A 23,132-nucleotide genomic window follows, 5' to 3' on the forward strand; every position below is an offset into this window, starting at 1 on the left:
AAAAGTGAAAAAAATATGACCCCAAATTAAACCTTTAATTAGTATTTTTCTAGTCTTGATTATGTCAGCATTGTAGTATTCTTGAAAATTTGTTGTATCCTTCAGACAAAGTCAAGAATACGTAGACTGAGGTTTTAAAAAACTCTAAAAGATCAAGGCCTGAAGTATACGGAACAAATAAAAATACTTTAAAAAATAAAACCTTTTAGTGCCTCATATAAAACAAATACTTAATCTTATCATGTGTTTTGCCAACTCTTAAACATCAAGTTTTGTCCTTTCCATCTCACTATCCATATTCCGTTGACCTGATACAGGACTTATTAGCCACAAAATATATCATGATCCATGACTGGAAACATATCTATTCATTGAATTATTCCATAGCATTTGGTGATCCCAAAACACTCCCAAAGAAGGCTGGGAAATTGGGAAATGGTTATACTAATTTTGCTATTGATGAACTCTCAGGTCTCACTTCAGTTAGGCTGAATCACAGTCTCTGACGTCTTTGGCAACATCAAAATTAGGAACCAGCTTTACTTCTCTTGTTCCATATGCCTGGAGTTCCTTGTCCCAACTGTAATCTGTACATAGAAGCATAAGAATCATGCTTATTGAGGAAGTATATCTTGAAGAATAAATTAACCATGATTGCCAAGTACGTGAGCTTTATTAAAATATGAAAATATCTTGCTGTTCTCCCTTTCTGGGTTGAAAGAGATGCCCAGGAGATCTAGGTGTATCATGCAGAACCTGCTGAAGTAAGTTATTAAGCAGTGTCATGGGTTACCAAGTTCTTTGTAGATCTTTCATATAATTTAAGTCATCCATGGGATCTTTTCCTTAGAGGTCTCTAAAACTGTACCTTGCACCCTGTTCTCTTGGGACAATGTTGCCTTGCCTGGGAAAGACCATTCAGACAATCTCCTGTGTCTACTATTCTTTACAAATGCAGCTTGAAAGAGAAATGAAGCTTCTAAACAGATATAAAAGCACACAGGGGAAATGCATCTGAATAATTACACATGTGCTTTAAATAGAATAAAAACAGAGTTTCCATGAAAAAAAATCATCCTCATAGCTGTTCCCTTTCCCAAAAGCCAAGAGTGTTGGGGGCACTAAAAATAAGTACACTGTGTTCAAGTGTTTCTATGCAATATTAAACAAAACAAAATATAAACCAAACTTGACATTTTTAAGTAGGAGATCCCAAATATATTTAGCCTCTCATGCTTCATCAGTAAGGAAATCAGGAAGGAATTTTTTTAAAAAAGAGCAAATGAATTTATAAATCTGTGCATTGGGGTCAAAGGAGACTGCAGTGTTCGCTGTTGCATCATGGGCTGTGAACAGTAGATTAATAACCTTACGTGGTCTGTTAACAACTTTGATTCGGTCTCTGTTCTTGGGGTTTAGGGAAGATAAGGCGAACGAAAACTTATTCACATGCATCTGAGAAATGTGTAGTCTGGTTCAGAGGTTCTTACCCTTGGCTGCATATGAGAATCACCTACAGATAATATAAATATAATTATATATATATATACACACACACACATATACATATATATAATATATATATATATATATACAGTTGTATATTATATGCCATATACAGTTGACCCTTGAACAACATGGGTTTGAACTGTGATGGTGAACTTATACGTGGATTCTTTCAATAAATACTACAGTACTACACGATCGATCCATAGTTGCCTGAATTGGTGAATGCAAAATCACGAATACGGAGTAAAGGCCAATTGTGAGACTTGAGCGTCTGAAGAGTTTGGTATCTGAGGAAGGTCCTGGAACCAATGCCCCTCGGATACTGAAGGACAGACAACTCTGTGTGGGTGCGTGTGTGTGTGTGTGTGTGTGTGTGTGTGCGCGTGCATGTGTATAGACCCTACCCAGTGATGATTTTGGTATCTGTGGTGGGTCCTGGAACCAATCCCCCACAGATGCTGAATTGACTGACAGCTCTGTGCGTGTGTGTGTGTGTGTGTGTGTGTGTACATCCTGAACCCTACCCAGTGGTATGTGCTGGAACCAGCCCTTGTGAGGCAGCTGTATCTCTTCCAAATTCTATATTTACTGATGTCAAGTAGGTAACTTGAAATCCACTATGGTAGGAGTATTTACACCGCGGAAATTGGAAAATACTACAAATCAGGACTTTTTCTTTTTTACTGGAGAGCAAGTTGTTGAACATTTACCTACACACCACTAGCCCCACCCTTCAGTGATTCTGATTATTTGGTCTGGAAACCCAAGCTTTAGTATTTTTTATGAACTCCTCAAGTGAGTCTAATGTAGAGCCAGGGATGAAGATACTCAGTGAACACACATGAGAAGACATTTGAACATTTGTTGAGCAAATGAGCACAGAATATCAATCTATATGACGCACAATGGGATACAGATGAATGAGTGGAATGCCATGTGTTGCTTAAAGGGATGATCCCCGGAAGAGTTTCAATTTTGTTGTTGTTGTTTAGCCACAGAAGAGAAAATGAAGACATAGATTAGGGAAAGAAAGGAAGATGTTACAGATGAGATGAATGGCATATTCAAAAGTAAAGAGGCAGAGACAGATAAATCATTGGTGGAGATTATCAATGTGGCTGAAACTGACTGCAAATTGGGCAGTAATATACCAAGAAATGATGTAAGTGACATCATAAATTTTTGTCCTAAGAGAATCAGGCATATCAAAGAAACCACAGATGGATTGGGTTGGTCCTCACTGATCAATCTGGCTGTGTTACAGATCTACAGACCCTGCTCCAGATTTGCCCTTGAAAGGAGAGTTCAGACTCAGAAAAAAGAACATGAGCTCATTGGGCTTCCTAATCTATATTGTCTAAGGACACAGTGATGAATTATATAAACATGGGGACTACACAGAAGTTCATGGAGGATAATGTAAATTTTACATCACATTCAAAAGAATCTCTTCCTTTTCCATCTGTTTCTTTCAAAATACCCTCCCAGATGGCTTTTCCATGTAGCAGTCTGGATTAACTCAGGCTCATATCCTTTCTTCATCAACACTACTTTGAGGGGTTACATTCAGGTCCTGTTTTGAGGTGGCGAAAATTTTAGCACAATTAAATATTTTACATCCCAAGAAAAGGACTCAGCAGTGTATAAGGAGACCTAGGTTTTGCTTTCTGGCCCCATGAATGGCTGAATTAATCTTTCTGTTCCCTATGTATCCATCTATGAACTTGGATAATAACAATGCATCTTACCTTACTCCCAAGAACATTTTGAAGAGACTTGTATACATTCCAGGGAGTATTATTACATTCTGACTTATTTTTGTATGCTAGGTTTTTTATTTCCAGAGATTTGTATTCTCAAAAATGTTAGAATTCTAAATAGTTCAAAACTACTATCTTTTTGACCTCAAGTGTTTTCACTGCATCTTTTTAAAATAAGGATTTTTTTAACTTGGGGGAAATTTTATGGTGATTGCTACATCCTATCATTAGGACTAAAGCAGTTAGAATCACTTGGCTTGTATGTAATTCCATATGTGTGGAAGTACAAAGACTCTCTTCTAAAGTATCCTAATGCCATCAAATTCTGAAACCTCAGAACTTCAAGGATGCCACTTCTTGAAACTGGGTTACAGAAAGTCACAATTCATTCTAAGGAGACAAATTCAGGGTTATGATAAATCTCATTCATGTGCATTTGTGTACATAAGTACATGCATCTTGAGAGGAATAAAAATTTAAGGAAAACCCTACTGCGGGGGTTTGTGCTTGGGAAGTCCACCAGGTACCATCAGCTGCAAACCTTAATAATCTTAAAAATCTAAAGGGGAAAATCTCTAATATTTACGTTAACTGTTTTTTTTAAATTCCAAAACCAGTGAAAACAAAGCTTACTGGAGAACTCTACTATATTTTCATTTTAAAGTGATAAAGTAAGAAATTAGCTAATTTCCTAGTTTTTTAGCAATTTGAAAGTTGATTTCTCAGCCACATGGATTACATTCTCAACTTGAGTAGGAAACAGTGGTACGTTTTGTTTCTGCTGCTGTTGTTTTTATAAGAGAAATCCCATAGTGTATCAGGTTATTATTATTGATAGAGCGGGCTTTGTTCCTCAAGTTTTTATTTTGATAAGAAAAAAAATCTCACTCCATCTCAGACTTCTGAAAAGATCTTGCTGGTTTATTAGATATCTTATTGTCTCTTGATTTCCCCCTTTTAAGGCTTTAAACTGAGATTAGAAGTGAGTCCTTATATATAATTCAGACATATTTTCTCACCTGAGCCCTACCCAAAGGGTAAAAACAGCTTTTAAAAACCCTAAGTTCTCCTTCCTTTCAACCCAATTTCCTCATTGTTGTACAGCCCTGGCAAGCTACACCTCTAGCAATTAAGACAGGTAGAAACCTGCTCCTTTTCAACTTCCCAGTGAGAGAACTGGAAAGTTTTCAGTTTCTAAAAGACTGGAAACAAAGCTTTCTGTTTCGAAATAGAGCTTTTACCTGGGAGTAACATCTTCTGTGGGTGGTGTGTATCGGGGCAAAGAAATCTCGGTAAGCCTTGGTTATCACGGGACTTCCCCCCCTTAAAAAAAAAAAAAAAAAAAAAAGCTGAATGTTTTTACAGAGACTTCAAGGGCAGTTTTAAGGATGTTTATATTTCAGACAACCTAAACATTGTTTAAAGCAAAATGAGAGATTTCATTTTGGGACAAGCAGGTTGATGAATTGCAGTCAACATCTTGTTCTCAAAGAAGGCATTTTTCCTGGGGGCTTTCAGTCTAGACGTACAAGGGAGGAAGGAGGAAGAAAGGAGAGTTCTCACTCTCACACTCATCCTTTACATGGTATCTTGGCCAGTACAGTCAATAGTTCATCATAAATCAGACTTGAAGAAAAGAGGCACTCTCTACTCACTCAGGGAGAATAGTGATTTATACCGCTTAAGTCATAAAGAGTACTGATTTCGTTATTTTCCAACTTACGCCCTTCTGAGCTGGTAAAACATTTTGTGGGCCAGTAAATGTTTGGTACCAACTGGCAAAACATGAAGAATTATATCAAAGCCTGCCCTGAGTGGGACTGTTTTGTTGTATAGGAAATACTTTTTGATTTTAACCTCTGACCTCTGACATTGCAAAGGTCAAGGGAAGAGGAGAACCAAGTAGAAAGCAACATTTAACTCTTATAATAAAGTGGCTCAAGGATATAGCAGCACACGGGTAAGGCAGAGGAAGCATATCAAAATGATTATTAACCGTAAACATATGAAGTCATTAGCTTAGTTGTAATAAAGGAATATTGGCAAGATGAAGTCAGCTGTTTCTTGGCAGGGAATGTCTTACAGAGATGACATAAACTTCTAACGGAAGTGAAAGAACATCACTCAATTTGAGGCAAGATATAAAATTCCAAAAGGCAAAATATAGTATTTCTGGACTTGACAGATTTCCCATAGGAGTTTTTTTTTTTTTTTAAGTGTGATTGTTTTTAACTGTGTGGTAAAGCCTGTGGATTAGGCTAAAAATAAAATGGCCATGTCTGCCTGCTTTTCTGTGCATATTGCAGAATGCTTTTCCTGTGCATTTTGATGTGAATTGGATAAAAACCGATTATTTATTCAATATGTAAGCTTTCTTCTTATTATCCAAACTTGCTGACCCAAATTAATATGAATAAATAGTAACTGGCTTTAAAACATGGCCTTTCTAAGAAATTCCTTAATGTTTGAATAGAAATATGTGGCTTTATCCAAGAAACTTTCTGTACCTTCAGAGAATGTTTGCTGGACACTGAAATGTCTTATTGAAGAATTATTTGTTAGCTTAGTATTATTACTGATATTTTCATAATCTTATTCAAAAGTCCTATCTCAGGATAATGAAAAATGTTTGGTGCAATAATGATTAAAACCCAGAAATGTTCTGTTCCCTGGCAACAAATACAAGTTATGAAAAATTTTATACACATGGAAAACAAAGAGAGAAGGTTCTCCTAATCTATGCCATTAATAAACATATCCAGAATATAACCACTAAGCAGCCTTTAATCTATCCACTTTTATTTAAAACTACTCTGCATAAAAGGAAGAACATTCCTCAACAATTTTGGAAATGTTGGAATAAATTTCCTTCTTCTGAGTGCTTCCTTCATGTGAAAATCTTTTTGCTGCATCTTTAGCTATTTTTTAAACATGAGACTCCTTCAGTACGAATTAGATCTGGCATGGAAAATTGATCAAGCTTGTGATCCTCAGAAATCGTGACTTCCAGGATCCTGAAACTTGCAGTTAGTTTATACATAAAATGAATTCCCTATCTGAAAAATGTGACTCCCTCCTGAAGATATTTTTAAATAGTCTTTCATCCCAGGAAAGAAATTCGTAGTATCCCAGGGATAAATATTACCTCTGTTTACAATATTTTCAGTGATGGAACTCTGACCAGAGGCATGAACAAGACAAACAGGAGTGTATTTTACAAATCTAAGATGTCTTATTTTGTTTTATTTAGGAGGCATTGTTTAATAATAGGGTTTTTTTTTTTCCTTTCTTTCTCAACAATCTCTCATTGAATCACAGGTAAAGAAAGAAACACAGAATGAGTAGCTATAATTAATCATCAAAGCTCCACACTGTAGTCTTACAGGATTTTTACGCTTTTTTTCAAAGTTTTCCCATTTGGTTGTCACATTTTTTTCTCACACCCTGCTGGGCAGCGAGATGAGTATTCTCCTTACCGGTCTGACACAGTGAGAATAAGGCACAAGTTATACACCCATTAATGCCAGGGTTGGTGCCTGTGGTCAGTGACATCTAGGATCAACCTTCTTTACTTCAAATATCCCCCAATAAGACCTTATACTGGCTTTATTACATTGATGGTAGCACATGCAAGGTAGATGCTTGTATATTTGTATATATTGGATTGGCCAAAAAGTTTGTTCGGGTTTTTCCGTAACATGAAAAACCTGAGCGAACTTTTTGGCCAACCCAATACATAAAACTAAAATTAAAAAAAAAAAAAAAAAGATCAGGTACAAATACCGTAAATATCCCAACTTCTAAAGTCTCCTTTTGAAAAACATATTTCCCCCCTACCGTTTCTACCAGAATCCCTTGCTCTTGCCTGATCATAGGGTTTATGTAGGTTCCAGTGGATATGTTTTTTTAAACTGTGATATAAAGTTTTCCTAGTTGGAGGAAATAATCATTTTCCCTTAAGTTAAACAGCCCCAATCCATTTTAAATTAAAATATCTGACCCAGAAATAGAAAGAGTCCGCTTTGTGGTCTTGAGGGTCACTTAGCTGCAGATGGAACTTGAAAACTTGTTTCTGGTCACTGCTGCTGAGGAGAGCCCATTATTTCTGTTCCGGCAGGATTGGCTCGAGGTAGTCACGAACGTGAAACACTCGTGAGTGTGGCATTCTGAGTGCTTAAGGAACTGGACATACTAAGATGACAAAAAGAATGTCATTAAACCATAACTACGCTTCCTAAATTACCAGGTATTGGTAGGTTTACTGGCAAGACAGCTTAAATTACAGATGTATTTGTAGCCTACAGCATTTTATGATAAGAGAGTTACAGAATTCTTTGCAACCAAGGGGAAAAAACAAGGATTTATTAAAGCTGACGTGGACTTCTATGACTTTGCACTCCTTATACACACAAAGAGGGGCATCATGGTGACAGCACTCCTAAAGTTTGCGGGGAGAGTATTTCCACTTCTCGGTTCCATTTAAAGTCCGCTGGCCTCCTTTCCACTGCGGATCTGCTGTTTAGTCTGCATCTGAAAATTAAACCCAGAGCTTCAGCTGTCACATTAAACACTGAACCTTCCTCCAGCGCACACCCTCACCGGTGCCTGTGTGGTAACATCTATGGTTAAACGCCTAAGACATTGAAAAATTCCATCCAACATTAGGGGATCAGGGTGGATATTGGGATGTCTTCTTCCTCCTTTTGAATAAGTTAGCAGAAGTGTACCCAAGGGTATACACCACATGCATTGTGCTGAACCAAATTAAAAGGATGGAGATAGGTGCAGTTTTCTAGGTTTTAGTGGGGTTTTTTTCCCACAAGCGTAATGAAAGCAATGAAAGAGTTACACGTATTAAATTCCTTTTTTGGGGGAACAAAAGAAAGACTAAGGCAAAATGAGTGCAATTTTTCCAGTAGTCATAATAAAAATATAGTTCTCCAACTCTGCCCACTTTCTTTTCCTTCTCTTCAGTTTTCTGCCAAAAAAATCCACGTTTCACCCAAGTGTGGTACAGCCTCAGTGGTCTTTGTAAGGTAACTGAGTGGATGGCTGGGGGCTGTTCAGTATTTAGAGGCCTTAATGGCTGGTACTCATAAAAATGTCACTGTGCACTTTCACTTTGAAAAGTCCTTTTATCCTACGTTCGTGAAGCCCCATTCCAACGCTAAGCCTCCTTGACCAGACTGTGGCAGCTTGGCCTTCTCACCTCACCAGCCAGCCCCTAATGAGATGTGGAGAATGCTTGGCTACGGTCTCTCCACCTCCTTAGTGTCTCAGAGCTGCTCTTGGGGGGCTACCCAAGCTCCAAGATCCTTTGGGCGTATGTTGCGAACATGAAGCAATTTAAATAAATACCTCAAGTTGCAAGCTATCATCTGCAGTAAATGGCAGTGTCTTCTAAGTTAACTGAGGAGGATTGAATCTCAAGGGTCCCTACCAACTACTCTGCTATGAAAGTAAGATCCCTGGGGGACGTCAGAACCTGATGGCTTATTCCCTTCGTCACCGGGTCCTGTCCACTCTTTGCACCGCAGAGGGGCCCTGTGTGAAGTCTGGTCAGCCGTGACAGGGCAGCTGAACATGGATTTCCCGACTCCATCTTCGTGCATCCATGACCCACATGGCTCCTGGGAGGGAAAAAAGCAAGAACTCTTCTCTCCCAGCCTTATCTCGCAATCTGCTGCCAAGTCACCTGCCCCAATTCAGTAAATTGTGGAACCAAAACGAAGAGGGTTTTTCCTTCTCTTAATTACATGCACACTTTTGTCACAGCAGCCATACATGTAGCAAAGGGCCAAGTCACTGGGAAGGTGAGAACTGGGTCTTGCAGAGGTGACAGGTGCCACATGCCCCGCCAACATCGTCCACTTGGCAGCCATGCCGTCCTTTGGAGGATGGCCAGTCAGGGCCATGCCAGGAAGAGAGAGCTCTCCAAGGACCAAACATGGAGAAAAGCATCGTTCTGAGCGTGTGAGAGCCGCATGACCTCCAAAAGTTTGACGGAGTGAGGCTCCCACCCTCTGACATCCTAGTTATGTACCCAGTAGTAACTGACAGCTACTAGTAGAAGCATTTCAGTGTCGGTGGAAATAAAACAACTCTCCATGTTGTGTTAAGAAGCGTTAAGTAAAGGAAACAAGATGAGGATGAGGGACCATCATTTTCAGCTGAGTTGTGTCTAAGGGATTTGAATAAACCACTTACATATCAGGAGCTTCAAGAGCTCAGATCAAGCAAAGTTTCTGGGAAGGTTTTGAAAAGCTGATCACATTCCGTCTACTACAAGGTCTTTGTAAGTTCATGGCCTGAAAATTCGATTTCCTTCCGGATTTGGAAGTACTTTGGTTTCCAGATAGTCTAGAAAACTCGAGCAGTTAGAAATGGAATAATTACAGCTCCATCCAGGGGGGTTTCCAGCTTGACTGCGTTCTATTAATTTGTTAACCAGGCGAAGAAGGAACCACATATATCTGCCGGCGTGTACTCTGTGGTCTGTTTCAGGGTAGTTACCTGAGTCCACACCTCCTGTCATAATGAGAAGTGAGTCGTTTGGGGACGGTGAAGAGTGTATCTGCCGAACAGCTTAATGACTTTCTGCAATTTAAATATTAAGTGAAAAAACAAGGTCAGAGGGCAGCTGAACCTTGGCTTGTCTCTCTCACGTCCGTCCGTGGCTTTGATCCTGCTACATCCTCCTTTGTGGCCAGGACTCCATAGAGAATCTCAGGGTCATGGCCTGTTGCCTGTCAAGAGGTATAAACGTGCTGCTTAAATATGTGAAGCCTGCCGTTTGGGGGTTGGGAGCAGATGCGAGGTAGCTTCAAACGTTCCACGTTTCCCACATAACCCAAAGCAGACTAAACAAAACCGGTGTGAAATCTCATGACTTGATGCTGCGGTGGTTATATTTTTTAAGCTGTAATCCATTCATTTGTGTGTGTGTTTATTCCCAGGATTTACAGCTCCTTCAGTCTTGGGGGAAGAGAACGTTTGAAACCTTTTGCAAAGGGTTTGCAGTAAGCAGTGGCCTGTGGTTAAAGCCCAGGATAGAGTGTGTGTGTGTGTGTATGTGTCCGTGTGTCCACGTGCACGCATTCATGCGAGCATGTGAGTACCCGTTCATGTGGGGTTTTTTTCCCTCCCGTTTGCTGCTTTTACGCAAAAGCGTCACACATGGTAGCATTTAGGAGTTCCTTCACAGCTGAAGTGTTTCAAACACTAATGAATGGAAGTTTGGTCATATAACGCAGACAAGCTTTAAGGCATGCTTTACTGAATGGTGTACTGTAGTGACCTGGGAAAGGAAGAGAGGTATAAATTGTGTCAGTTAGCCACCCAGACAAAATGAAGCCATGTGGAAAATCAAATCTATTAAAGTATGAAGACTGTTATAAGCTGTTTTAAGCTGGCCATTCTTAAAGTTTGCTGCAGGAGGGAATGTTTACCTCTTCTCCCAGATCTTTTTCACATGCCATCTTATGAGACAATGTACAGCATTTGATAAAAATCATCCCCTCACTAAGGACGCTTTTATCAGAAATGTTTATTGTCTCCGCTTTACCACCCATGTCCTGAAAGGTACTGCACGTTTGTTAAATAAGCAGAAGGAAAGAGAACTTTGCAGCTCAAGCCGGCTTGCAGAAATTCCAACAAATTCCAGAGCCATACGGAATCAGAAAAAGGAAAAGAGAAGGAGAAATTAGATTTATAGGAAGAGGAGGCCCTGCAAAAACACATATATTAGATTTTCTCTGCTTGGCCAAACCACCATTAAATGTTTGGTCAGTGTGGATTTAGTATTGAGATTGAGCAGTTAATGCCAAACTTTGGTCATTGTCTTAAAATGCGCTTTAATAAATACAAGAAGGAGGAAATCCATTTGGAAAGGAAGTGAGTCGTCAGCTCTTGCAGCCCTTTCTCAGGCTCGATTCTGCCCTCACGCTGCCTCTGGTACATGGCAGTGGCATCCTGATTACACACAGCTGCCAACACCCGTCTGACTCTGCCCAAAGCCTGGCTCGACTTGCTCTGTGACTTCAGGTATACGACTTACTGTGCCTTGATTTTCTCACCTGTAAAATGGGAATAATAACAGCCAGTCCCTAAGAGCATCAGCTATGATTACCAATATCTTCAGGACGCGTTTTCTTTGTCCCTTAAGAACAGATCCCCTTCACTTGATTTGCTGGTTTTTAAAAGTGATGACTGGCATGCTGTCGGGAAAAATTTATCCATTTCTTTTTTCCCTCTGATTGGTGAGTAAGCTCACACGGGCCTGACATTCTCTGGATGGCAGACAATTGAATTTGCTGAGCAGCCGCCATGATGTCAAGCCTTAAGTCAACAGTGGCTAATGACTGCTCTGGGAAAAAACAACACCTTGATTCCTCAATTACGGTTTAAGAAGCCCTGGGAACGAGGGGGCTTGCCAATCATCCGCATCCTCTTTTGAAGCCAGCATAATGTGCTGTGGAAACAGGTCACCTCTGAACTGTTTGTCTGAACAGCCCACACAGTGTAATGGTTGTGCCCTTTGTGTGTTCCAGGAGGAGACCGAAGAGACATCCTCACAAGAGTCTGCGGAAGAGGATTAGGGGGCGCCAACATTCAATTTCTACCTCAGCAGCAGTTGGATCTTTTGAAGGGAGAAGACACTGCAGTGACCACTTAACTCTCTGTCGCCATGGTCTTTCCACTTTCATCTGGGGTTAGGGGGCGGGGCGGGGCGGGGGTGGGGGGAGAAGTCACGTAACCTTAAAAAGGACTATATTAATCACCTTCTTTGTAATCCCTTCACGGTCCCAGGTTTAGTGAAAAACTGCTGTAAACACAGGGGACACAGTTTAACAATGCAACTTTTAATTACTGTTCTCTTTTTCCTTAACCTACTAATAGTTTGTGGATCTGATAAGCAGGAGTGGGTGGGTGAGAAGAACCTCTGAATCGGGTTTAGTCAATCACTGCACCCAAACCAGAAACGTGTCACCCGTGTGACGCCGGGCATTCCTCTAGGAGAGGCGCGGTGGGAGACACTGGACGCCTCAGACACCACCCAGCCCGCTCGCAGTAGTGAAGCTTCTATTTAGAACACCAAAGATAGGACTAGATACTACTTCTCTCTTTTTCATGTAACCTTGTAGACACTTACTTGATGATTTTTTTTTTTTAATTTTTACTTTTATTTCTAAATGAGACGAAATGCTGATGTATCCTTTCATCCAGCTTAACAAACCAGAAAAGGTGATGTTCACTTTTCAAAAAGGGAAGTCAGCAAACTCAGATTGCCAACTCCTTTATTTATGGATGCCACACATATCAGCAGGAGTAATAAATTTACTCACGGCCCTCATTTTTTTTTTTCAGGAACCCTCATCCGGGTAGAATCTACTTCCTACAGAGCCAAATGCCATTTAGCAATAAATCACACTTGTCAGCCTCAAAGCATTTTAAGGAACCTAGACAAGTAAAATTATCCTCTTTGTAATTTAATGAAAAGGTACAACAGAATAATGCATGATGAACTCACCTGGATTATGAGGTGGGAGGAGCGAAATCCAAATTTCTTTTGCTCTAGTTTATACTACAATTTAAAGAACAACGACAACAAAAAAGCAGGCTCTCTCTCTCTCTCTCTCCGTTGTGTATCAGTTTCTGTGAAAGACCTAAATACCACTTACCTCAAATGAAGCTTATGTGTTACTTCAAGTAATACGTTTTGACATAGGATGGTTGGCTGAGGTGCTTTACTCTGATTTCAGCTCACCATCTCTTCACTCAAACTGCACTTTTAGCCAGAGATGCAATACATCCCCACTGCTCAATACTACCTCTGAATGTTACAGTTAATTTACAGTTTAGTACTTACTACATGCTGCTATACACAAGCAATGCAAGAAAAAAAAGTAATGGGTAGGTGATGCTAATCATCTACAGTTCTTTGTGTACACTTAGTTACAGTTAAAGAAGCAGTCTCCTTACTGTGTTTCAGCATGGCTATGTATTTTTCTATGGTTTTTTTTTTTTAATTAAAATTTTACAAATACTTGTTTCAGCTTCTCTGCTAGATTTTCCACATTAACTTGAATTTTTTTTTAACCAAGTCGCTCCTAGGTTCTTAAGGATATTTTTCCTCCTTACACTACACATCCCACAAAATTTGACTGTAATGTTTAAATATCACCCTCCAAGTTTGTACCTCACATGAATTGTTTAAGGAAATGGACTAATTGACTTGCAAAGACCTACCTCCAGACTTCAAAAGGAATGAACTTGTTACTTGCAGCATTCATTTTTGTCATTGTTTGAAATAGTTCAGACTGCAGCTAACCCTCGTCAAAACTATTTTTGTAAAAGGCTTTTGATAGAAAGGAACACGTTTTTACATACTTTTTTGCAAATAAATAAAATAAAGCCAACCTTCAAAGAAACTTGAAGCTTTGTAGGTGAGATGCAACAAGCTCAGCTTTTGCATGATGCAATCAAAAATATGTGTTTTGAAGATTAGTTGAATATGAGAAAATGCTTGACAGATATTTTCATGTATTTTACACAAATGTGATTTTTGTAATATGTCTCAGCCAGGTTTATTTTAAACGCTTCTTATGTAGAGTTTTTATTCCTTTCTCTCCTAGTGAGTGTGCTGACTTTTTAACATGGTATTATCAACTGGGCCAAGAGGTAGCTTCTCATGACGGCTTGTGTCAGTCTGGCTTTTAGTACTGATGCCAAATGAAACTCAAAACCATCTCTCTTCCAGCCGCTTCAGGGAGGTAGTTTCAAAGGCCACATACCTCTCTGAGACTGGCAGATTGCTCACTGTTGTGAATCACCAAAGGAGCTATGGAGAGAATTAAAACTCAACATTACTGTTAACTGTGCATTAAATAAGCAACTAAACAGTGGCTCATAAAAAGCCCCATTCCGTATCTTGGGTTGGGCCTTTTGAAACCTCACTGGCCAGCTCATAAAACTAAAGCAGTTGCTCGTGTTGGCCAAACTCAGAGCACCCGGCAGTTTCCATCTCTGATGAAATTACTCTCTTATTTCCTATACGTTGTACAATCAAAACACACTACTACCTCTTAAGCCCCAGTATACCTCATTTTACATACTGAAAAAAGCTTGTGGCCAATGGAACAGTAAGAACATCATAAAATTTTTATATATATAGTTTATTTTTGTGGGAGATAAATTTTATAGGACTGTTCTTTGCTGTTGTTGGTCTCGGGCTAAGTAAGACTGGACATTTAACTTTTCTACCATTTCTGCAAGTTAGGTATGTGTGCAGGAGAAAAGTATCAAGACGTTGAACTGCAGTTGACTTTCTCCCTGTTTCTTTGAGTGTCTTCTAACTTTGTTCTTCATGTAGAGTTGCTGTCTATGATTGTACTTTGAATCGCTTGCTTGTTGAAAATATTTCTCTAGTGGATTATCACTGTCTGTTCTGCACAATAAACATAACAGCCTCTGTGATCCCCATGTGTTTTGATTCCTACTCTTTGTCACGGCTCCATTAAATGAGTAATAAAGTTTGGTCAAAACAGGTCAAGGAGAGAGACATTCACAAGTCGTTTTGTTGTGTGCACCCACACCTCTACACACACGAACATAAAGTTTTAAAGTACAGACGGCCCTCTGCGGGTTCCGAATCCGCGGATTCAACCAACCACGGATTCCCTAGAGCCGACTGTACTGAGTCATTTCATATAAGGGACTTGAGCATCCTTGGGTTTTGGTATGGGCAGGGGATCCTGGAACCAATGCCCCGTGGATTCTGAGGGAAGGCTGTATCATACTTCTTAAATCAACTGCCCTAAATTCACCTTTCGTAGCCTGACATTTAACGCTACAAAGATGACCTTAAAGAAATGTAAAGGAAGAATGGTCTACAGTTTAAAACTAGAGAATTTCCATTGAAGGCCTGCATCTACAAAGTTTGTAATGGGAGTAACTGATACGTCAGTTATCTTTGACTTAATATCTGTAGAGGTCCAACAGTTTGGTGAAAAGAATAAGAAATGAAAGTTACAAAGTGTCTACTGAATAGGAATCTTTTTACTCTATAAAACCTATAAGCAGAGTCAGAATCATTCCACCAAGTTCAAGATCATCTTTATAACTCTGCTGGTGGTTAGGAGTAGATCCAGGATTTTTTAAAGCCAAATCCTCTGGGTTGTGCTGCCACCATTGTCACTAAAACTCTCTGTGTTTAGTTCTTAGGAAGCGCTTGTTCATTTTAAGAAATCTCCTGTCAGGAAATTTATTGTCAAATTTACTACTTCATTCCTTCATTTATTTATTTTCACAGCCTATATTTTGTGAGTGCCTACTTTATGCTTTAAGTCCCAGACCAAGAGGCCTTTCAAAATATTATCTCCTTGGAAAAAAATTATGCAGGTGCAGAAATACAGGCAGCATGCAAAAAGAACCAAGTAAACTGTTGAGGCAACAAGCTGTAAGAATTTATAGGAGGGAAAGCTGTTTCCTGCTGGGGTGGATGATTAGTTCAGCCTAATAATAGACAGGCCAAATGTATTTAATGTAACCCATATTTAGTCTCTTCATTTTTATTAATATAGAAAAGCACGTGAGAAGAAATTACTTCTTGAAAACAAAAATAAACAAACCAAGAGAGAATCTTTGGCTTGAAAAAGAAAGACTAAGAAAGGACATACTATGTCCAGAATAAGATAAGTAGATAAATGGGATAAAAGAACTTCCCATATTTTAGAGTTAATGCTCATTAAATGATCTCTGAGTAAGCTTTTCTTTCCTTTTCTTTTTAGAAAAGTTAAAGTATTGCTTTCAAACAATAAGTAGTACACTTGTGAAAGTTATGAAGAAATCTCTTAAGTTTAAACCTAAGTTCAAGGAGGGTGTCCAAAAACTCAGCCAATGCATTCAAATATCAGAGGAGCCTCTAATATGTACTGGATATCATTTGGGGCAATAAAGGTAAATGAGACTTCATCCCTACCTACAGAAGAGTCAAAACTTCTCCTGAGGGAGCTGGACTCAAGAGAGAGCTGTGGAAATAGAACCTTATTGAGTTACCCTGAAAGTGGCTCGATGCATCTTGAACTCTCTGCCAATATCAGAGACAAATCGCAGGTCCTCTCACACAAGGGCTGTAGCGCCGTCATCAGAGAAGGATCCTGGGGCTGCAGGGACATTGAGTCTCAGCCAGTGTAGCATTTCATAAGCGGGGGCTGGCGGTAGAGGGGAATGTTCTAACAGGGCTAGGGGTGCTCGACTCTGGTGAATTCAGGGATGGTAAGTGGTTTAGGTGTCTGGGCAGCAATAAAAACAGTACTGCAGAATGAATAACAGTCTAGTCCGTGGGACGTGATGCAAGCTGAGATTATAGACCAGTGAATGAAACTTCAGAAAAGGGAAACAAGAAGCCCAAGAGAGGGGACCAGGGCAGCATGGGTGCACTTCTTATCAAGTTTTATTTACATAAGATTAATTTTTTATTGAACAAGAGTAATTCTTCAAGTTAAGCAAGGTCATCCTTGAGCAATTGCTCTTCAGCTCTAAGAAATCTGGCCTAAAAGGGGAAGAGAAGTTGAAAAGAATAAAAATTACTTGTGAAATAGGAAATGCAGATGGGTAACGACCAGAGTCAGAAGGCAACAACAGAGGTCTACACCCACAGTCTGAGTTTAGCCATCTGTAAAACTTGGCCATCTGGTCTCTTCCTCAAGGAGGTGTGAAATGGCTGCAGTACGACCCTCTGCCCACCCCCCCTCCTCCTCCTCTGCGTTCAGGACTCCATCCATGCTGAGGCAGGCCATGCCTCTGTCCTACTCTCATACCCGGTCCCGGTAGAGCCTATGGGGAAGGCCTAATGTCAGTGAGCAGCACCCCACTTTGTGTCCAGTTTATAATAGTTGGGTTCTTGTCTCCTGCCTCTGAGCCTGATTCACAACCTTAAGACCCGCCTCTACCTTCATTCATCCAGGGGTCGTCCCTGCCTCACCCCTACCAGCCTTCCAGGACCCTAATCCTGCCCCTGTATTTGAGCCAACCCCTCGTGATCTGTTAGTCCCATCTCTCCTTCTCTCATCTGATTATTTTCTCACTTTCGGATTCCACCTGTTTTGCGGCTGCCCTAATCCTAGATTAAGCAGACATTCTCAGAAACATGGAGTAACAACATTTGAAAATGCTTCACTGCCAGAACCTAGATGTGGAGGAGGGGTGGTGGAGGGAGGGCGGGCTACCTACCTAGGAAGAAACTTGCTGCAGGAGGAAAAATAGAAGATGCAGATCTAGCCCTAGTGGTCTGCTTCCTCTGAGAACCCAGAGAGGCGGGAGGAAAGAGGAGTCCTGTAACTCCCGGCCTCAACTTCTCCCTGAATGTTTGAGATCCCAGGAGCTCTAGTGACCTCCCAAGCCATGTCACTAACTGGTGTTTGCTGCTTCTGCAGGCCATGTCAGCTATGTCATAGAGGAATCTAAGGAAGAGAGTTGCCATTTAAGCGGCATCACTCCAAAAGATGCAGGTCGTTCAACTCCCTTGCAAAGGTGGTGATGACCAGGGACACAGGACAAGACATCCCGTTGCCCCATATGGTGCAAAAGGTGTGGACACTGGAACTAGACTGCCTGGGTTTGAATCCTGGCTCTCCCACTAACTCGCAAGTCACATAATTATTCTCGGATCGTTTTTTTTCATCTTTAAATAGAAATAATAACAGCATCTATCTACAAGCATTGTTGTGGGAGTTCCCTGGCAGTCTGGTGGTTAGGACTGCCGTGGCCCTGGGGTTCAATCCCTGGTCAGGGAACTGAGACCCTGCTACAAGGTGCGCAGCGTGGCCAAAAAAAAAAAAAAAAAGACGTTGTTCTGAGGATTAAAGAAGTCAATATAGGTGAAATGCTGAAAAGCACTCAGCATATAGAAGGTGCTATACAGGGTTGGTTGTTATTTCTGTTATCTGGACTCTGGCTGCAGGGTGGGCTTAAAGCTAGCATGTTTTCCTCTAGTTTCTACCATTATTTGATCTTTGCACACAGGGATATCCACAGACATGGTCCAAAAGGTATCAAGGTTTTCAAACCCGATTTTGGTTGTACATTCCATGCATGGAAATCATTAATATAGGTACAGACTCCTTTTTCCCACTGTGGTTTGCATTGTGTTTGATCTCAATGGATTTGGTTACTAAAAGGAATCACCCCTGAAAAATCAGCAAAATGCAAATCACCTCCATTACAGCGATGGTCTTAGGGGTCCCTGATGCCCCGCAGCTTCGTTTGCTTGTGGGGTCTCTTCCTTTCTGCCATTTAGTCCAGCCCTCAGCCCTGGCTGCTCCAGGCTCCTGACTTTGTTCTTGGTTGGATGTATCACAGCGTTGGAGGAGGGGGCTTCTCGGTGGTCTTCCTCCTCCCAGATCCTAGCACCTAACTCCAGTTCTCCCTCTAAATTCCAGCCTCCAGCTATAGCCCCCCCAGGGCTAAGCTAAATGCGCTTCTACAGCCAGTCTTTGCCCCTCACCTTCTCATTAGCATTCTTCAGGCCACCTAATACTTCTCTTCTGCCCAGTCCTCTCCCACTGAACTCTGTACCCCCTTTAGATTTCCCTTTGGTCACCTAAGGATACTAGTCTCCTTGGACCAGTCAGGAATAAGTGACTGCTTATTCCAGAAGAGAAAAAGAGAGTAAACAAGGAGATTCTCCTGTTTGCAATTTCCCCTGGTGACTGAACTGGTGGTGTGCAGAAGGGCCAGCCCCGTGTAAAACATGAAATGGGTGATGGCCCAAAGAAAAATCCAAACGCACTTCCAGAAGGGAAAACAAACCCAGGAGAGGGGGAAAACAGCAGCTGCTTTTTACAGTGGTACAGCCAGTGGGACCCGCTGCATAACCAGGAAGTGAGGTGAGGTCAATGTGAGCAAGGATCCCTAAAGTCACGTATTTATCATCAACATGAATGGAAGAGTGATACCCTAAGAGTTGCCAAGCGGGCAGTGGACTTTGCCAGAAGGAGCAAGAAAGAGACTTTGTTTCAAGGCAAGATGTTGCTATGTCTGACCATGGTACAATTTGGCCTATCTTGACTGGAACAAATAATGACAATTCTTTTTTTTTTTTTTTCTTTGACAATTCTTTTGGCATCTTCATTTTTTCACTTACAAAGCACTTTCACAAATTTCGTTTCTTTTCAACTTCATTTCATCATTTTCATCTTCAGCACCATGCTGGGTGACATAGCAGGTATTATTAGTAGTAGTAATAGTAGTATTATAATACTTACTTTAAAAATGGGTTAACTGAGGCTCGGAAAGCGTAAGTGACTGGCTTGGGAGACAGAGCTGGTAAATGACAGAGCCGTAAGTCCCTGACTCTGGCTCCACACCCTCTTCTCTAGACTACTGTACAACCGTAGACTATCCTATCAATCACTGCTCAGGATAAGCCTTCTTTCAGGTGCACATCCCTAACAGATTTAATTCTAGCTTCCCAGGCTCAAATTCAATTTGGCAAAGCTGGTTTTCCAGGAGACCACCATCATTACAGCACACCCAGTCTTGGAGTCTTTGCCCCACATCAACTGGAATTCTCCCATGGCACTGCAGAGCATCTGAACCTGGCTATTCATCCCATTCATCAATCCAAGAATATAGTTCCAGAGTCTACATATATGAACTCTTACAGATTTAAGGGATTATCTAAACTGCAGCAAGCAAGACCGTTAAGACCCCAGGACATTCTGCGGGGCTGCCAGAGTTTAAGGTCCCATTCCTTTATCTTTAGTCAGCAAATCTGTAGGCTCAGAGAAGTTCCCTGTGGCCTTGTACTCTTAAATCAGGCACTTGGCAGGCTGATATATGGTCACTATTACAATGGGATCCATTTGGCCATAAAACAATTACATTCAGCCTAATCCCCAGCCAATTTAATACTGTCATGGAAAATAAAACCTGCTATTCAACCAGCTAACGAAAATGTGAAACTTTCACAAACCCATGGGTATATTGCACTGCCTGTCCAACTATTGCTGAAGTCACCTTTCCAATACTAAGACATTCAAAGACCTCTTTTTGTTTTGTTTTGTTTCAGATGTTTTTTTATTTTATTATTTTTTTTAATAGATCTTTATTGGGTATAATTGCTTCACAGTACTGTGTTAGTTTCTGTTGCACAACAAAGCAGATCAGCCGTATGCATACACGTGTCCCCATATCCGCTCCCTCTTGCGTCTCCCTCCCAGCCTCCCTATCCCCCACCCCTCTAGGTCATCGCACAGCACCGAGCTGATCTCCCTGTGCTATGCGGCTGCTTCCCACCAGCCAACTATTTTACATGCAGTAGTGCATATATGGCGAGGCAACTCTCACTTCGCCCCAGCTTCGCCCTCCCACCCCATATCCTCAAGTCACCTCTTGACTGTGGTCGCTTTCTCTCCATCTCTGTTGCCACTTCTACACTATCCCCGCTTTAAGCTCTGGCTGTGTAGTCTCACCCGCCCCCCTCAATTCTTTCTCCACCCTCAGCAAGTGTGATCTTTCTAAAAACACAAATCTGATCACAAGCCGAACGCCTGCACATAAAGTTCAAAGTCTTTCCAGTGGCCCAAAGCGAGTGGCATGGTCTGGCTCTTATTCCTCCTCCAGCCTGAGCAGTCACCGGCCTTCCCCACTGTTCCCCAACAACGTTGAACCCCTTCGCACAGGCTCCAGTACCCTCTGCCTGGAATTCCTTCTCTTCTCCTGGTCCCTCTACCGCCCTAGCAAGCCTCCTCCTTGTTCTTCAGTCTCAGTTCAAGTATTACTCTAGGGGACCTTCTCTGCCTTTCTCCCTGCCCACATCCTCCACACAGTCAGGTCCTCTGTATATTCTCTTGGAACACTCTGGACTTCTCCCTGGTAGCAATTCCTGCAGTTGTCACAAAGCTTTGTGTAACATGCCCCCGGTGGATGATGAGGGAAGATCCGTCTTACCACCTTTGCCTCCCTAGCACCTGGCACAGCAGCTGGCCACAGTAGGCCCTCCCAAAATGCGTGCACGAATGAATGAATCAACCACACCGCGTCTCCACAGGGTTATCTGCTCAGGGAGCAGAGCTGAGACCGAGCAGATAGCCCAGTGGAGACTGGCAGCCTCTCATAGGCCTTTTCCCAGATCTCTCCTGTCCTCTGGGCCCCTGCTGACCTTCATTCAGGCCTCACTTTTCCTCCCCTGCGCAGGGTTCTGCACCCCAAACCTCTCCCCATTGTCTCCCCATCACCCTCTCAACACATCCAATGTAATCTCTCCTTGACTCTATTTCTGTCAGTTCAGCTTTCGGCCAGCATGTTCATTTTAAGAAAAAACAACTGGTAGGCAAATGAGCTAACAACAGGTGCTACCCAGACAAACACGTAGCGCAGTGTCTGAGACATAGTATGCACTTGAAGCTGATAGTGGTTGCTTTAAACGGCTTGGTCTCTATTTTACTTTCCTCTGCCACAGTACTCCAATTTTTATTTGTTTTTTAATTTTTTGGAGGAAGTTCCTCTTCCTCACGTTCAGCCTATGAGATTCCCCTGGTGGCAGGGGAGAGCGTGTGACTTAAGCTAGGCCAGTTGATCTATTGTGACCCTCTGATTGGTTCAGGCACATGACCCAAGGCAAACCCGTGAGATTTCATGTCACCACTTTTCTGGGACTAACTAGGAAAATGAGCCTTTCTCGCTCTGGTGGAATTAAAGCTGGTAGGATGCATGCCTGTAATTTCTGAGGGGAGGGTGGTGAGGAGGAAGGCGTGTTGCCACAGCATGGGATGAGCTTGCCTGAGGATGAAGCCCACACAGACAGGAGGCAAGATTTGGAGACAGTCCAAGTGTGGAAGACATTATTTGAGCCTATCGTGCCCAGAGGCTAATAACGTTTCTTCTTTCCTTGAAGTATGTCAGATTTGGGTTTTTCTCACTTTCACCCAGAAGAATCCTGACTATGCCATAAATTAAAGAGCGAAGAAATGAATGAACACAGTGAGAGTTAGCAGAAGTGACCTCCAGAGGGCCTTGATTCTAGTGGTTCTACCACCCTCAGAGTGTAAAACCTTGCACAAAATTCTGAATTCAGTTTCCTTATCTACAGGCTTAGGAAGGTGGTTGGATCAGATCTTTAATATTCCTTCTAGGTTTAAAATTCTAGGATTCTGTAATACTAAGATGTCCACAAAGCCTAAACACAAAGGAATCAGTTCCAAGTGACGGGAATTTAGAATAAGGAAAGAGTAATGGATGGGGGGAACCATTCCTGGCTCTCCCGTAGCTCACGTGTACATGGCTTCCTATTATATTTCCAGGTTAGAGAAACAAGGAACTTCCTGGACTGATAATAGAAGCTACTGGAGTCTGAAACCAACAAATGGCAAAATAACAACCTCACAGTCAGCAGTGGAGCTTCATGAGAGAGTTTGTCTATTTCACAACCACTGCAGTTATATATGTATATATATGTAACACATATACATACATGTGTATATGTATAAAATGTATTTATATATATTTATATATTTAACTTAATATAATTTAAGTTAAATACATTTAACTTAATTTAATATTTATATTTTAATTTATATATTAATATATATTTATATATATATACTTAACTTTAAATATGTGTGGGAGATATGTCCTTCCTTAAATTTAAGATAATATAAAAAGTAATTCATAATTAAGCATAAATAATAATAATAACAATACACAATGCCAACTAGGGTCTAGTAAACAAAGTAGAGCTAGTAAAGAAAGTGACTGAAACATCACATATTATCACCCATAGATGAATGAGAGATAATGTGACTATTATTCTGGTAATAGATTTGGGACCAACACTGTTTCAACTTGTAACTAAATATGTCC

General features: G+C 41.1%; 1 long non-coding RNA gene across 1 annotated transcript in view; it reads right to left on the reverse strand.

Annotated features, from left to right (window-relative positions):
* Positions 1-8,883: 8,883 nt before the first annotated feature.
* Positions 8,884-23,132, reverse strand: part of LOC132372597 (uncharacterized) — an 81,161-nt gene continuing 66,912 nt past the window's right edge. The window contains exon 3 of the long non-coding RNA XR_009505211.1: positions 8,884-8,899. This is a non-coding gene — a long non-coding RNA (uncharacterized LOC132372597). The remainder of the gene's footprint in view (positions 8,900-23,132) is intronic.

Source organism: Balaenoptera ricei, chromosome 10 (genome assembly GCF_028023285.1).
Source record: "Balaenoptera ricei isolate mBalRic1 chromosome 10, mBalRic1.hap2, whole genome shotgun sequence".
NCBI lineage: Eukaryota > Metazoa > Chordata > Mammalia > Artiodactyla > Balaenopteridae > Balaenoptera > Balaenoptera ricei.